The sequence below is a fragment of the Bos grunniens genome, chromosome 8, assembly GCF_055505025.1.
Source record: "Bos grunniens cultivar Pamir isolate PY7600 chromosome 8, Bosgru_T2T1.0, whole genome shotgun sequence".
Classification (NCBI taxonomy): domain Eukaryota; kingdom Metazoa; phylum Chordata; class Mammalia; order Artiodactyla; family Bovidae; genus Bos; species Bos grunniens.
In genome coordinates, this window is record NC_141172.1 from 35,392,090 (window position 1) to 35,406,981 (window position 14,892).

General features: G+C 40.5%; 1 long non-coding RNA gene across 1 annotated transcript in view; it reads right to left on the reverse strand.

Moving 5' to 3' along the window:
- Positions 1 to 14,892, reverse strand: part of LOC147366908 (uncharacterized) — a 1,139,839-nt gene that overhangs the window by 334,094 nt on the left and 790,853 nt on the right. The window contains exon 12 of the long non-coding RNA XR_015169575.1: positions 2,646 to 2,728. This is a non-coding gene — a long non-coding RNA (uncharacterized LOC147366908). The remainder of the gene's footprint in view (positions 1 to 2,645; positions 2,729 to 14,892) is intronic.

Consider the following 14,892-nt stretch of genomic DNA (forward strand, 5'->3'; position numbering starts at 1 on the left):
CAACAGGCTGTGCTATGGGACTTGGGGATGGACAGGGAACCCTGGTGTGCTGCAGTCCATGGGGGCGCAAAGAGATGGACATGACTGGGTGACTGAACTGAACTGTGGTTCAGATGAGGTCAACAGAGACATCCAGGGAGGACTGAGTAACATGCAGTACCCGGCACTGAGCACACAGTGGTAGTCTGCTGCTGCAAGATTAGTAAGACTACTTAGCATTTATATGGAAAATTTAGACCATTAATTAGTTAATCCATATAACTCCCCTGTGAGGAGAGTATTTTTAGTTCTTTTTTGCTTCAGATGACGAACCAAAGACATTGTGAGGTTAAACAACTTGTCCCAAGCTAAACATCAAGTCAACAAACAAGAGGAGTATTGTGGGAATATAGTTTCTAAATTCTTATTTTGTCCTCTCAGTCCATCCATAGTGGTTTAGTTGCTAAGTCACGTCCGACTCTTGTGACCCCATGGACTGCTACTGCCAAGCTCTGTTCCTGGAATTTCCCAGGCAAGAAGATTGGAATGGGTTGCCATTTCCTTCCCCAGGGGATCTTCCCAAACCAGGATTGAACTCATGTCTCCTGCATTGCAGGCAAATTCTTTACCTACTGAGCCACCAGGGGTCCATCAATACCACTTGGTATTTGGGGGAAGATGGGCAAGTTGATCCTCAAAGAGATGAGACCCTTCACTATGCTACATTTTTTTTTTTTTTCCTGCTAATAAGAGCTGCTTGGGGAGAGTTTCTGTTTCAGGAGCAGTTGCTTTTTTCCCACTCCAAAATAATGAACCTAAAATAACAGTCATAGTAGGAAAGCATTTGGTGTTTGTGAACTGAGATGCAGGGACGGCTGGGGGTCTGCCCAAGGTCTACACCCAGCAGTTTATAGACACAGGGATTTCAGTGTTGTACTTTGTAAGGGAGTGAGTACTTGGAATAAGAAGTTGAATAGAGAGGGGGAAAGAAGGAAAAGAATGGAGCCCACTTCTTATACAGCCTCTTGGACAGAGTCTGAGCTCTTGTGGTTTGAGGGACCTGACAGCTAATAGGTGCCCAAGGAAAGCAAGTGATCTTTAAAAGTAGTCCAAGCAAGAGACCAGAAACTGATGGAAGGATTCTTGGGAATTTGTGAAATGGCAGCACAGAGATTACTGTGTCCAGGTCCAGCTGACCAGATGTGGTTAAGAAAATGCAGGAGGCCCTTCTGTCCGTTCTGCGAAGATTTAAAAACACTGGAACAGTTGGACATAGTGTCCTTGGCACATACTCTGATCACAGCACCATCAGCAGGGGCAATGACAAGACTTCTCCAAGCTGCTTTGAAGACAGGGACATAAGGAGATGTAACATCAAGGAGAGGGAACAGTAGCAGTGGAGGAAGAAAACAGGTTTTTTTAGGGATCCTAGTTGATGGACTGCTTTGTGAGACACCCTTCTGAAGGTTTCCAGAAGTACTTGGCAAGCATTTTGGAGATGTGTGCATCTGTGTGCAAGTTGATCACTCAGAATCAGAGCACACATCACCATGATCTTACATTTATGAGAAAAGGATAGTGAGGGCAGGAGCCATTTGGAGTTTATCACTGCAGTAGATTTCCCTCCCCTTTACTGTACATCTTACCTTCTTTCTGTTCCAATAAGTTAATCACGATATTTTTAAAATATTAAAACTGAAAAGCAATCCCACATGCTTGATGATGGTATTTCACATCTGAGAAATCTAAAGAACAACCTGATGATACTTTCTTGGTTTTAAAGTAATGTTTTAAATTAGTACAATGCAGCACAGTAGGAAGAACATGGCTTTGGACTCAAGAGTCTTGGGTTCAAATATCAAATCTATTGTTTGGAGCCATACAGTTGGATAAGTTGTTGAACTTAATTAGTTTCAATTTCCTTAACTCTTAGCTGGAAACAAAATGCCATCCTCCTGTCATACATGTTCTGGGAGCCAAATGGCATAATGCATACAAAAATGCCTTGCAGGGTGCAATTTATACTTGCTAATTTTGCATGCTTATTTGCTGTTTTGAGTGTTTCATGGATTACCTCAATCAGGAACTCTATGAAGTATGCACAATTACTATATGGATTTGTATCAGTTAGCATCCTGCAATAAATAAAGCATCCTCAAGTGGGAATCATCTGAAGAGAATTTATAAAGGGAGCTGTTTAGAAAGTCACAGGAATGGTGTATGGAAAGCACAAATATAACGGTACCCTAGTGATGCTCATAGAAGGCACAGTTAACCATCCCTCGGCCTCAGGGCTAAGGAAAGGAAGCAGTTCCTGGAACATGGAAAGAACTGCCTGGACAAACCCACCCAATTGCTCTTGTGATCTTTGTCAATGGCCTTAGCCAGTTGACGGCAATGCCACAAAAAGAAATCAGGGAAATCAATACCTTGACACCATTCCCTTCTCTTCTTCCATTCTCTTGGCAGCCAGCTGAAATGCAATGTCAGAGGGAAAATGAACCCACTCTCACAGTCCATTTAAGGGATGACCATGTTTCTGGGTTTGCTGGGAAACAGATCATTTTATATACCCTTTTGTTATATGGATAGCCCCTTCCCATTTACTCTCATGTGCCCCATTTTGGATAATAAAGTAAATTTCCATTCTATCTACGATGATTTACCTCCCAGTGTTGGTACAAGATTGGAGAAAGGAGTTCATTGGATCTGGAACCGGGAAACAGAAGGAAGCCCACAGACTGTTTTCCTGAGGGAGGAAAAAAAAAAGATTGAGAGCCTCAAACAGCCTGCGCAAATTCACACAGCTAGTGAGGGCCAGAGTGGGGTTGAATTCAGGCAGTGCAAAAGCAGTTAAGCAGCTGAATTGGAGAAGCTAAGCTTGTAACCATTGTTGCAGGAGGCACCTGGCATGCAGAGAATATTTACCTAGAAGGGGATTAAACAGTTTGTTTTAAGACTCAGTGGCTCAGACAGTCAGTATTATGGGAAGAATTTTAGTTGCACTGGTGAATCTAGCATAGCCAGATATCATATTTTCTTTTTATTACATTTCACTGACAGGAGGCTAACTTATGAGGGGAACACGGGGCCAAATCTGTAGTTCCCATGTCAGAAGGATTTCCTGGATGCTCCCCTTAAAGGGGTGTATCAAATCTGCTCATTTCCACAGACGTCTTAGATGTGCTAATGCAACACTTGTACAAATAGAAAACCATTGGTTACTCGATGATTTTGCTCTATTTCAGTCAATTCTCCACAGTCCTTTGGTGGAGTGAATCTTCCTAATGACTTACACTTATAGCAATAAGTGAAAACGAAAGCAATACAGAAACCCCAACAACGCTCTATGGGATTGGTCTTTTTAAAATGAAGTCTCGTATATTTTTGAGATTAGTTGTTTGTCAGTTGCTTTATTTGCTATTATTTTCTCCCATTCTGAAGGCTGTCTTTTCACCTTGCTTATAGTTTCCTTTGTTGTGCAGAAGCTTTTAAGTTTAATTAGGTCCCATTTGTTTATTTTTGCTTTTATTTCCAATATTCTGGGAGGTGGGTCATAGAGGACCTTGCTGTGATTTATGTCAGAGAGTGTTTTGCCTATATTCTCCTCTAGGAGTTTTATACTTTCTGGTCTTACGTTTAGATCTTTAACCCATTTTGAGTTTATTTTTGTGTATGGTGTTAGAAAGTGTTCTAGTTTCAAACGACCCAATCAAAAAACGGGCCAAAGAACTAAACAGACATTTCTCCAAAGAAGACATACAGATGGCTAACAAACACGTGAGAAGATGCTCAACATCCCTCATTATCAGAGAAATGCAAATCAAAACCACTATGAGGTACCATTTCACGCCAGTCAGAATGGCTGCAATCCAAAAGTCTACAAGCAATAAATGCTGGAGAGGGTGTGGAGAAAAGGGAACCCTCTTACACTGTTGGTGGGAATGCAAACTAGTACAGCCACTATGGTGAACAGTGTGAAGATTCCTTAAAAAACTGGAAATAGAACTGCCTTATGACCCAGCAATCCCACTGCTGGGCATACACACCGAGGAAACCAGAATCGAAAGAGACACGTGTACCCCAATGTTCATCGCAGCACTGTTTATAATAACCAGAACATGGAAGCAACCTAGATGTCCATCAGCAGATGAATGGATAAGAAAGCTGTGGCACATATACACAATGGAGTATTACTCAGCCATTAAAAGGAATACATTTGAATCAGTTCTAATGAGGTGGATGAAACTGGAGCCTATTATACAGAGTGAAGTAAGCCAGAAAGAAAAATACCAATACAGTATACTAACGCATATATATGGAATTTAGAAAGATGGTAACAATAACCCTGTATGCGAGACAGCAAAAGAGACACAGATGTATAGAACAGTCTTTTGGACTCTGTGGGAAAGGGAGAGGGTGGGATGATTTGGGAGAATGGCATTGAAACATGTATAATATATGAAACGAATCGCCAGTCCAGGTTTGATGCATGATACTGGCTGCTTGGGGTTGGTGCACTGGGACGACCCAGAGGGATGGTATGGGGAGGGAGGAGGGAGGGGGGTTCAGGATGGGGAGCACGTGTACACCCGTGGTGGATTCATGTTGATGTATGGCAAAACCAATACAATATTGTAAAGTAATTAGCCTCCAATTAAATAAATTTATTTTTTTTAATTAAAAAAAATAAAATGAAGTCTCTTGGCAATGAAAAGTTGAGTCTTTCAAGGTAATAAGAGCCTCCCACAACCTTTTAAGGTGCTTTGCTTCAGCCTGCCTGCTAGAGACTGGATGTAGGCAGTACACATAACCACAGCTCTCTGCAGGAAGCTGTGGCTTATTTGAAATCTTGTTCCTTTAAACAAAGTACAGTAAGACTGAGCCTACACACTCATTTTGGAAGCAACTCATCATCATTGGAAGAAATAATTAACTGAGCTCATAACACTCTTTGCTTGGAGAAAATGACACAAACACATACTGCCTATCCTTTGGAAGTTTAAGTCAATTTGGTGACAAGTGAAAGGGACACGCAGACATAAAAATGAAGCACTGCAGAAGATGAGGATGGCACTGAACGTAATATGTAACTACTATAATATGTACATATGTGTATTAAACATATTCACATACATATATATGTACATATGTACAAGTACCCAGGTAGGTATATATTATTTTTGTCCCATCCACATCTTCCTCAACAACATACATACACAAACACATATCTATGCTTATATATATGTCATTTCAGATATATGTATTGTATGTAATTTATATATGAAAGAGAGGAGATAGAAGATAGAAAGAGAGGGAGCAAGTCAACCCCTAAGTAGTATATATATGCATGATATATATGCATGTGTGTATGTGTGTGTATATGTGTATATATACATATGTAAATTAATTTTAAAGATAGTTAGTAGGGTCAATTTTTATAATAGAAAATATGTATAAGGCTTATCTGGGCACCAAAGACACTGATGTCATATTTTAAACTCGCTAAAAGACATCTGTGCCTGGATGTTACATAATCACATCAATCTTAATAGAACTAAAGATAAATTCTTCCTCTAATCAGCACTTTTTCCTCTAAGCAAATCTTGTTCCCCAAAGAACACCAATATTTTCAGAATTGGAAAGATTTTTTTGCCCCAGGGACATCTAGCTAATGCTTGAACTTTTGAACAGTTCTCAACCTGTTCATTCTAGTGTTGACTCTCTGGTCTCTGATACCCTCCAAGACAAACAAGGCCCAGAGTGGTTTCACAGGGAGCTTTACTGGGCAAACCAGGGCAAGGGGAATTGGCTGGCATGAAGACTGTGGAGCTCAAGGTGATCTCAGAGGGGGTTCCAGGTATTAAAGTAAAATTGAAAGCCAACCATACAGTCCATAGACTGTCAGACTGTTATTTGAGGGACAGGAGCCAAGTCTGAGGAAATAGGGTCAACTCAAAAAATATGAAACCGAATTAACTGGGTTCAAACTGTGGATAACAGGCATCATATAGCTATTGGCTCCCTAAGCACAATTTATATAGTTTTATCTAAGGGTCCAACACCTTTGTTAAAAAGTTAAATGAATTTGGCCAAACAATGGCCAAGAGGGAGAATAGGTGTTTTTGCCTCTTCCCTTAGGCTAATCACTTAAGTTCGCTTTCACGGCATTCTTACACAGTGCTCCTTCATCAACCATCCCCACATCTCTGCTTTATCTTCAGGCTTTGTTTTCCACTGATTCCCCCATTCATATAAAGTTACTTTGGGTTCCTCTTGGCAATTCTTTTGCCCCTGCAAGTTGACATGGTCCCCTTTCCCTTTTTCAATGCTAAACACTTTGAAAGACTAACTGTACCCTCAATGATTTTCTTGCTTTGCTTCCCATTTTTGTCACCTGGTATAATCTGACTTTCCCCCACACAAAATCACTTGAACCTGTACTCCATTATGACCCAGCAATCCCACTACTAGGCATATAACATGAGAAAACCAAAATTAAGGGGGAAAAAAAAAAACCTCAACTAACCATGCACCCAGTGTTCACTGCAGCACTGTTTATAACAGCCAGGCCATGGAAACAAGCTAAATGTCCCAACAAATGAGTGGATAAAGAAGATATGGTACGTATATCCAATGGAATATTGTTCAGTGATAGAAAGGAATGAAACTGGATCATTTGTAGAGACATGGATGGACCCAGAGACTGTCATACAGAGTGAAGTAAGAAAGAAAAAAAAAAAATCATATATTAACGCATGTACATGGAATCTAGAAAAATGGTACAGATGAACCTCTTTGCCAAGACAGAAACGGAGGCACTAAGAGGGGGAAGGAGGGATAAGATGAGTTGGGAGATTGAGAATGACACGTATAATATGCATAAAAGAGAGAACTAACGAAAACCTGTTGTGTAGCACTGTGGTGACCTAAATGGGAAGGAAATCCAAAAACAGAGGGATATATGTATACATGTAACTGATTCACTTCACTGTACAGCAGAACCTAAAGCAATGCTGCAAAGCAAATACATCTCAATTAAAAAACAAAACAAAACAAAACTGTGCTCCACTAAAATCACCATGGGCTTCCTGAATGCTAAATTCAATGGTACTTCTCAGCATATATGACCAACCTCTCATTCTAGAAAGCATCTTAACATTTGGCCTTACTAATGCCACAATCCTTGGTTATCTTCCTAATCCTTAACTCCTTCAATGATTTCCCCTCTTTTTTGTCTATTAAATGTTTTTATTCCCAAGGTATTGGTCCAATCCACACCCCATCTCTCCCATGTTCTCATTCTGAAGTAATGTCATTAAATGCCAGACTCAAACTCTAGGAGATAGCAGAGGACAGAAGAGCCTGGCGTGCTGCAGTCTATGGGGTTGCAAAGAGCCAGACACAACTTAGTGACTGGACAACAACAACATGATTTTCAGGCACACAGTGCGGTAACACTGAGTCTCTGGCTTTTACTTTTGACTACATCCTTGACTTTTCCTCTAGACTCCAAGCAAATATTTTATATTCCTTTTATATATTAACATAATGCCCTCTTAGTATTTCAAACTCAGAATGTTCACACAAAACTTCATTTTCATTTGTCCCAAACTTGCTTTAATTCCACGTTTCTTATTTCTGTTCAGATGTTACCATCCACTCACTTAAATAAACAAGAAATCTTAGTTAAATGATTGCCAATCAATTTTACATCCAATTAATAGTCAAGCTTTTAAGGTTCTACCTCTGCAGGTATTCCTAAATTGTTTATTTCATTGTGATTATTTTCACAGCTTCCAGTCAACTTCAAGCTGACCTCATCATCACCAATTCCTCATCCAATAGCTTCCCATAATTCATTCTCAATGCCTGGTCAAGGATATCACTATCATGCACCAATTTGATCAATTGGTTTCTCTGCTCAAAAAGCTTTTGAGATGCCTTCATTGGCTTCATGATAAAGTATAAATTTTTCTCCTTGAGATTTAGACCTTCTATAATTTTGTGCTTCCACACTTTTTGTCTTATCTCTGTCCCCTCATCCTACTCCCTAAACTCTGCTTCTGCAGGTATTCCTAAACTGTACTCCAAGTATGCTATGTGCATGATGCTTCTAGCTTTTCCAGATATTTTTTCATAACCTTAGTGAGTCTTCATGAAACTTCAACTAATTACCTCAGATAAAATACATACCTATCCTCTCTGAATACTCCTAATACTCTTTTTAGTAGTATGTACAGATTCGTATTGCTTAGTACTGAGCTCACCGCTATATATCTGCAAACCCCATTCCAGATTTTACACTCATGATACACAGCCTTGTTCCTCTTAAGGTTTCCTGCAATGCTTTTCATAGTTTGTTGTATAGGAATGTGTGTGTGTGTGTGCATCCTCAGTCATATCCGACTCTTTGTAATCCCATGTACTGAAGCCCACCAGGCTCCTCTGTCCATGGAATTTCCCAGGCAAGAATACTGGAGTGGGTTGCTATTTCTTTCTCCAGGGGATTTTTCTGCCCCAGGGATCAAATCCACATCTCCCGAATCCTCTGTACTGGCAGGCAGATTCTTTTCCACTTGAGCCACCCGAGAAGTTGTTGTATAGAGACATAGTTAATAATTATATATTCTATTGAATTAAAGTATTATTGTTTGTTCCTTTGAAATATGTACTAGATTTTCAATTCTTTCTATTCCAACAATGCCATTCCCTTTCAAGGCCCTAGGCATTGTCCACCTTGTTTATTTCCTGTTTGAACTTTCCTTTTCAAATCATGGTGTAAGTCATCATTCTCACTGTGTTATTCCCTACTTCCAGTTCCCAAGATAGATTCTGACACCAAATTCTCTGTCCATCTCTCCAGGATATCTGAGATACGCATTTCTTCCCTCCCCAAACTTGCTTCCTAATATTCCATGCACTACATTCTTCATACCAGTCAGATCCACTTCGCCTTAAATTCCATAATGCCATGCTGTTCTTATCTTTGTGCCTCTGCTCACTCTGTATCCTCTACTGGGAATATCCAACTTTCATATCCTGCGAAATGAAAAGACTCTTACTCCTTGGAAGGAAAGTTATGACCAACCTAGATAGCATATTCAAAAGCAGAGACATTATCTTGCCAACAAAGATCTGTCTAGTCAAGGCTATGGTTTTTTCAGTGGTCATGTATGGATGTGAGAGTTGGACTGTGAAGAAAGCTGAGCACCGAAGAACTGATGCTTTTGAACTGCGGTGTTGGAGAAGATGCTTGAGAATCCCTTGGACTGCAATGAGATCCAACTAGTCCATCCTGGGTGTTCACTGGAGGGACTGATACTGAAGCTGAAACTCCAATACTTTGGCCACCTCATGTGAAGAGTTGACTCATTGGAGAAGACCCTGATGCTGGGAGGGATTGGGGGTAGGAGGAGAAGGGGATGACAGAGGATGAGATGGCTGGATGGCATCACTGACTCAATGGACATGAGTTTGAGTAAACTCCCAGAGATGGTGATGGACAAGGAGGCCTGGCATGCTGTGATTCATGGGGTCACAAAGAGTCGGTCACAACTGAGCGACTGAACTGAACTGAACTGAACTGAATGTCTAACTCAAATTTCCCCTTTTCTCTCAGGCAATTTTTCATTATCATTCTTCTATGTATGGCTATTGTATGTAAAATCAGTATCCCAGATGAACAACCAATTTGTTTTCTCATTGCTATAAGTTGGTTAGTTTTCTCTCTCCAGCTGGTTCTATGGGGCCAGGTGCTGTCATGCATATACATACTTCTCTATCCTGGCAGCACTTTTAAGAACACTGCTGGTCACATTGTGTGTGTGTGTGTGTGTGTGTGTGCATGCGCGTGTGTGTGTGTGTATGCTCAGTCATGTCTGACTCTGCGACTCTAAAGACTGTAGCCCGCCAGGCTCCTCTGTCCATGGAATGTTCCAGGCTGGTCATATAATGTTTACTAATTGATGAAAAATAAGCAGAAATGGGGGCTTGATTCCCTAATAAAATAGAACTACACAATCTACTTGCTATTCCAGGGAACTGCATATAGTGAGTGACTTTTAGAACGGCTGCCATGCTCTGGAGAGAATGCCCAGCTGTAAGCTCAAGTTGACACAGTACAGGACCAGAGAAGCAGCCAACTGAGCCTGCCGTATTCAAAGACATGGTTTATTGTGCCAACCTCATCTGCTGATCCCATCAATGCTAATTATAATCAACTAATTCTATTAGCTTCTTCAACCTATTTCAGGAGAGACCACATTATACTAAACAGCCATCATTGAGTAATAGAGTTATGCTCTTTCTACATCAGGCTTCATTCTAGTCAGTCAAGCAGAAAGAACATTTTGCATTAATGTTCTCAGAGAAGTATACAGTTTTCACTTTCTAAAACTTTGTTTCTTTGGTCAATTATTTTAGTCTGCAAAAGTTCAAAACAGGTATGATATTTATGTGCTGATTCTTAAGAGGGATAGGCAGAACGAAATAAAGGAACATTTTATTTCATGCCATCAGCGAAGAACCAACTTTGATTCTGCAAAGAATATTAGCTGGAGGTAATAATGGAGAGGTGTTCTAGGAGTGATGTAACTTTTGTCTTAATGCTGTTATGTAGGACACTGTGCCTTGGGGCTATTTAAAAATATTTCCCCAATCCAGAAAGACATCATTATTCTCTACTCCCCAGAGTTCCCAAGTGCATTAACAGGAAATTTAATATAGGTATTAGGGTGAGATTAAGTTGTAGAAATAAGAAAGGCAAACGCTGTCCATTTATCTACACCTTGGCAGGGGATACTGGTAACGGGTGCTTGCCAGGAGAGGATTCCTAATCTGCAAACTAGAAGAAAGCATTAGGGATAATTTTCAAAAGAGAGAAATTCATGACTCTTACATGGATATAAAGTGAACATGTGTTAAAGACTTGATTCAACTCTTTAATGAGGGAACTGGTCAGATGTTGCAACCAGTTCAAAGGAGAGTCCACAGAACACAGGCATTTGTAGATCAGACACAATGAAAGCGATGTGCCAATGGGGGCAAAAGTAGCTCTTCTCAGCCAGAGAGAGGTCAGTGGATAGAATCTGCTTGTCTCTAGGCAAGAATGACTTTTCAGCACTATCAACTATCTACAATTTACAGAGGTGTAACATGGCTAAGCAAAGAACTGGACACGACTGAGCGACTGAACTGAACTGAACATGGCTACACTAGAATCAGAATCACAAAGCCTGAAGAGCTGTGATCTAGATAATGCAGTTTTCCAGTAAATCACTAACTCTTCTCTACAAGAAACTTTGAGGGTAATATGTGAAATATAATGTGTTCTTTCTGAACTGAAGGACTGGGCCTTTCTCTCAGAAACTCGGAAAAGCTATTGAAAATGATTCTGGTTGTACTTTAGAAGCTCATTTGTGACCTCATGGACTGTAGCCTGCCAGGTTCCTCTGTCCATGGGGATTCTCCAGGCAAGAATACTGGAGTGGGTTGCCATTTCATTCTCCAGGGAATCTTCCTGACCCAGGAATTGAAGCCAGGTCTCCTGCATTGCAGGCATATTCTTTACCGACTGAGCTACCAGGGGATCCCTATTGAAAATGACCCTGGGTGTACTTTAGAAACTCATTTAAATATGTCCAGATCCTGGCTGGAAGTTTATCCCTGAGCATAAGCCCTGGAAACCAGGTCTGAAGGAAACTTCTCACTGGATGGAGATGATTTAGAATGATTTTCCCCCTCTATTTCCATTTCTATTTTCTTTGTTGTTGTTATTCTTAATTTTTTTCACCTTAAAAAGAAAAAAAGCAAAGAGTGACTACATTTATACACAAATCAATGGTTATAAGGATCAATCAGTAGCAGGTGGGAGGAGAAGTAGGAAGCAGGTGGGGAGAGAGGACAGGACAGCACTAGCAGCTCCCTCCACTCTTAACAGGTATGGTCACACCCCTAGAAATAATCAGGCTTTTCCACCTCATCAAAGTCTTAATTTTATACAAGCATAGGACCCATTAGCAAGAGGTTTCAATCTACAGAGGTGAAAAGGAGATGCTAACCTAATATTTGGAAGAAGTATTGAAACTGTGAGCTCTTTATAGACAAAAGTTCTCTCTATATTATGTAAAACCATTATAACACTTAGTGCCTGCTGTAAGAACTTCATGAATGTCTCTTTGATGGTGATCAGAATGTTTTCATTTGCATCAATAAAAACAAGGATAAACAGACTTTTTAACTTAGTTTCTTATTGTTGATCAACTGTTTACTCAGACCTAAAAAATATCAGTTGTCTCTCCTTCCCTCCATGGCCCTAGCAACACAAGGTTAGGCTAAGTTGTGTTGTTCACCTTGGCTGAGCATCATATCCACTCAAGAGGAGCACTTTGACTCACATCAGTTATTTTTTCCCCATCAAATCTACGCCTCCATCTTGCATAACCAACATGTCCATTAAAAGACCTCTTCAACCTGGGGCTTCCCTGGTGGCTCAGTGGTAAAGAGTCTGCCTGCCAATACAGGAGACGTGGGTTTGATCTCGACAACTACTGAGCCCACACGCCCTAGAGCCCGTGCTCCACAAGAGCAGCCACAGCAATGAGAAGCCCATGTACCACAACTGGAGCGTAGCCCCCACTTGCCACAACCAGAGAAAGCCTGCACACAACAACAAAGCATCAGCACAGCCAAAAATAAATACATAAATAAAATCATAAATAAAATAAGGACCTCTCCATCCTAATAGCATCTCCATCATTAAAATGAAACTTTATCTGGAAAAAAACCCTTAAAATATTGAGGTTTTTATTTTCCCTCCAATTGCCCCTTCTCCTGCCTCTTCTTATTACAGCAGATCCTGGAACTATACAGACAATATGCTGAACTCCTGTGGACAAGAACAGAGGGCATCCCTGCTCTGGGCCTGTTTGTTCAGAACAGAGAAGAGCAAGTTATGAAGCCTGTGAGTCAAATCCAGCCCAGGCCCACTGCCTAGTTTATGTACGGCCTACAAGCTGATGATTGGGAAACATGTCAAAGAAGAATAGTATCATGGCATGTGAAAATATACGAAATCCCAATTTTAGTGTTCATAGAGAAAGTTGTATCAAAACAGAGCCATGTTTACGTATATATCATTCATGGCTGTTTTCATCCTATAAGGGCAGAGTGCAGTAGCTCTGACAGAGTCTGGTCCACAAAACCTAATAAACTTACTACTATCTGGTTCTTGATAGAGGAAGTTTTCTGACCCCTGGCTTAGGATCTTGTCTTTGCCACTTGATCTTCTCAATGACCTTGTACAGGTTACTCAGTGTCCTGAAGCCTCAGTTTCTTCATTTGTAAAAGAAGACTAATAATGATAGTCTTCTTTCATTGGCACATCAAAAGGATTAAAGAGCTAAAATACAGAAAGTGCGGAGCAGAGTTTCTGGAACTTAGTAAACTATATGAACATTTCCTGGTGGCTCAGCTGTAAAGAATATGCCTGAAATACAGGAAACGTGGGTTTAATTCCTGGGTTGAGAAGATCCCTGGTGAAGGAAATGGCAACTCACTCCAGTATTCTTGTCTGAAAAGTTCCACGGACAGAGAAGCCCAGCAGGCTATAGTCCATGGGGTCGCAAAGAGTCTGACATGAATAAGCAACTAAACAACAGCAACAGTATGAACAGTGGCCATTATCATTATTATTATTTCTATTTTTCACTACTACTAGTATTTCTGTTATGTTCATATCTCCACTTATAGAGTGTCTTCTATATGTCAAATACTGTGCTAATAATTTTTCACAGAATTTCTGTCTTCTCCATATTTGCAAATGAGAGAACAAAGGCCTGGTTAGCATAAATAACTTGCCAAAGTCACTCAGCAATTAGAGAAGCTAAGATCAGACCACGGTTTTGACTCAAAAACTGAAGGATATTCTATAATATCGGTGCTTTGTAACTTATTTTTCTTTTTTCTTGCAATGGAACTCTTAATTTTCTCTCAACCAAATTTTATCCAACATCTTGATTTTTCTAGTGGCTTAAAGTGTTTCTCCTCTAGTTGATTCAGTCTATGACTCTGCCTGCCTCTGCTGTCCACTGGCCGCTCAATCAAACTCTAGGGAACTATGTGTCTCCTTGCACACAATATGACAATGGCTGCCATGCTATGGTGCCTCTTGCCGATCTTCTTACAGGACCATTCCTTGAGATGGTGAGGAATGAGGGTGAAAGGTCTTGCCAATATCTCATCAGCAGATTCATTAAACTCAACTATAATAAAAGCATAGTGTAAGGTGTTCAAATGACAGCTCTAGTGGTTTCTTGTACTGGGAAACTGGACCTATCATTTAACTTCAATAGAGCTCAATCTCCTCATGCATAGACCTACTTCTAGCTTTTGTGCAGCCTGGGAAAAGAATGTGAGTGCAGACTCGCTTATCATACGCCTTTTAAAGATCCTAGTTCAAGCTAGTGCACTGTTTTATCATCTATCACGCTAGAAAGACAAAGTTCACATTTAGAATTCTCGGGGTATCATATCAGAACATGGTAGCACCAGGACAGCTGGCCAGTAGCTCACACTCCTTTCATCCACCACACTTTTCCTTCACAATGAGGATGCAACATTGACAGCACTCCTTCCATGACTCCCTCAAGCAGCTTCCACTTAGTTTTCTCTTGACATCCAGTGGAACATGCACCCTTGACCCCATAGAGAAGTACAGCTGGAGAAGAGCCCAGAGCAGAGCCTACTAAAACACAGGGGTCAGGATACAGACTCCTCTTGCCCTAGCCCAGGAGTGGTACTATTTGTTCATATATTGAAGATAATAATGGAGAATCCACTGCTATAAGAGTAAGTTAATACATTTAAAGTGCTTAGAACAATGCCCAGTAAATGGTAAGAACCATATATACA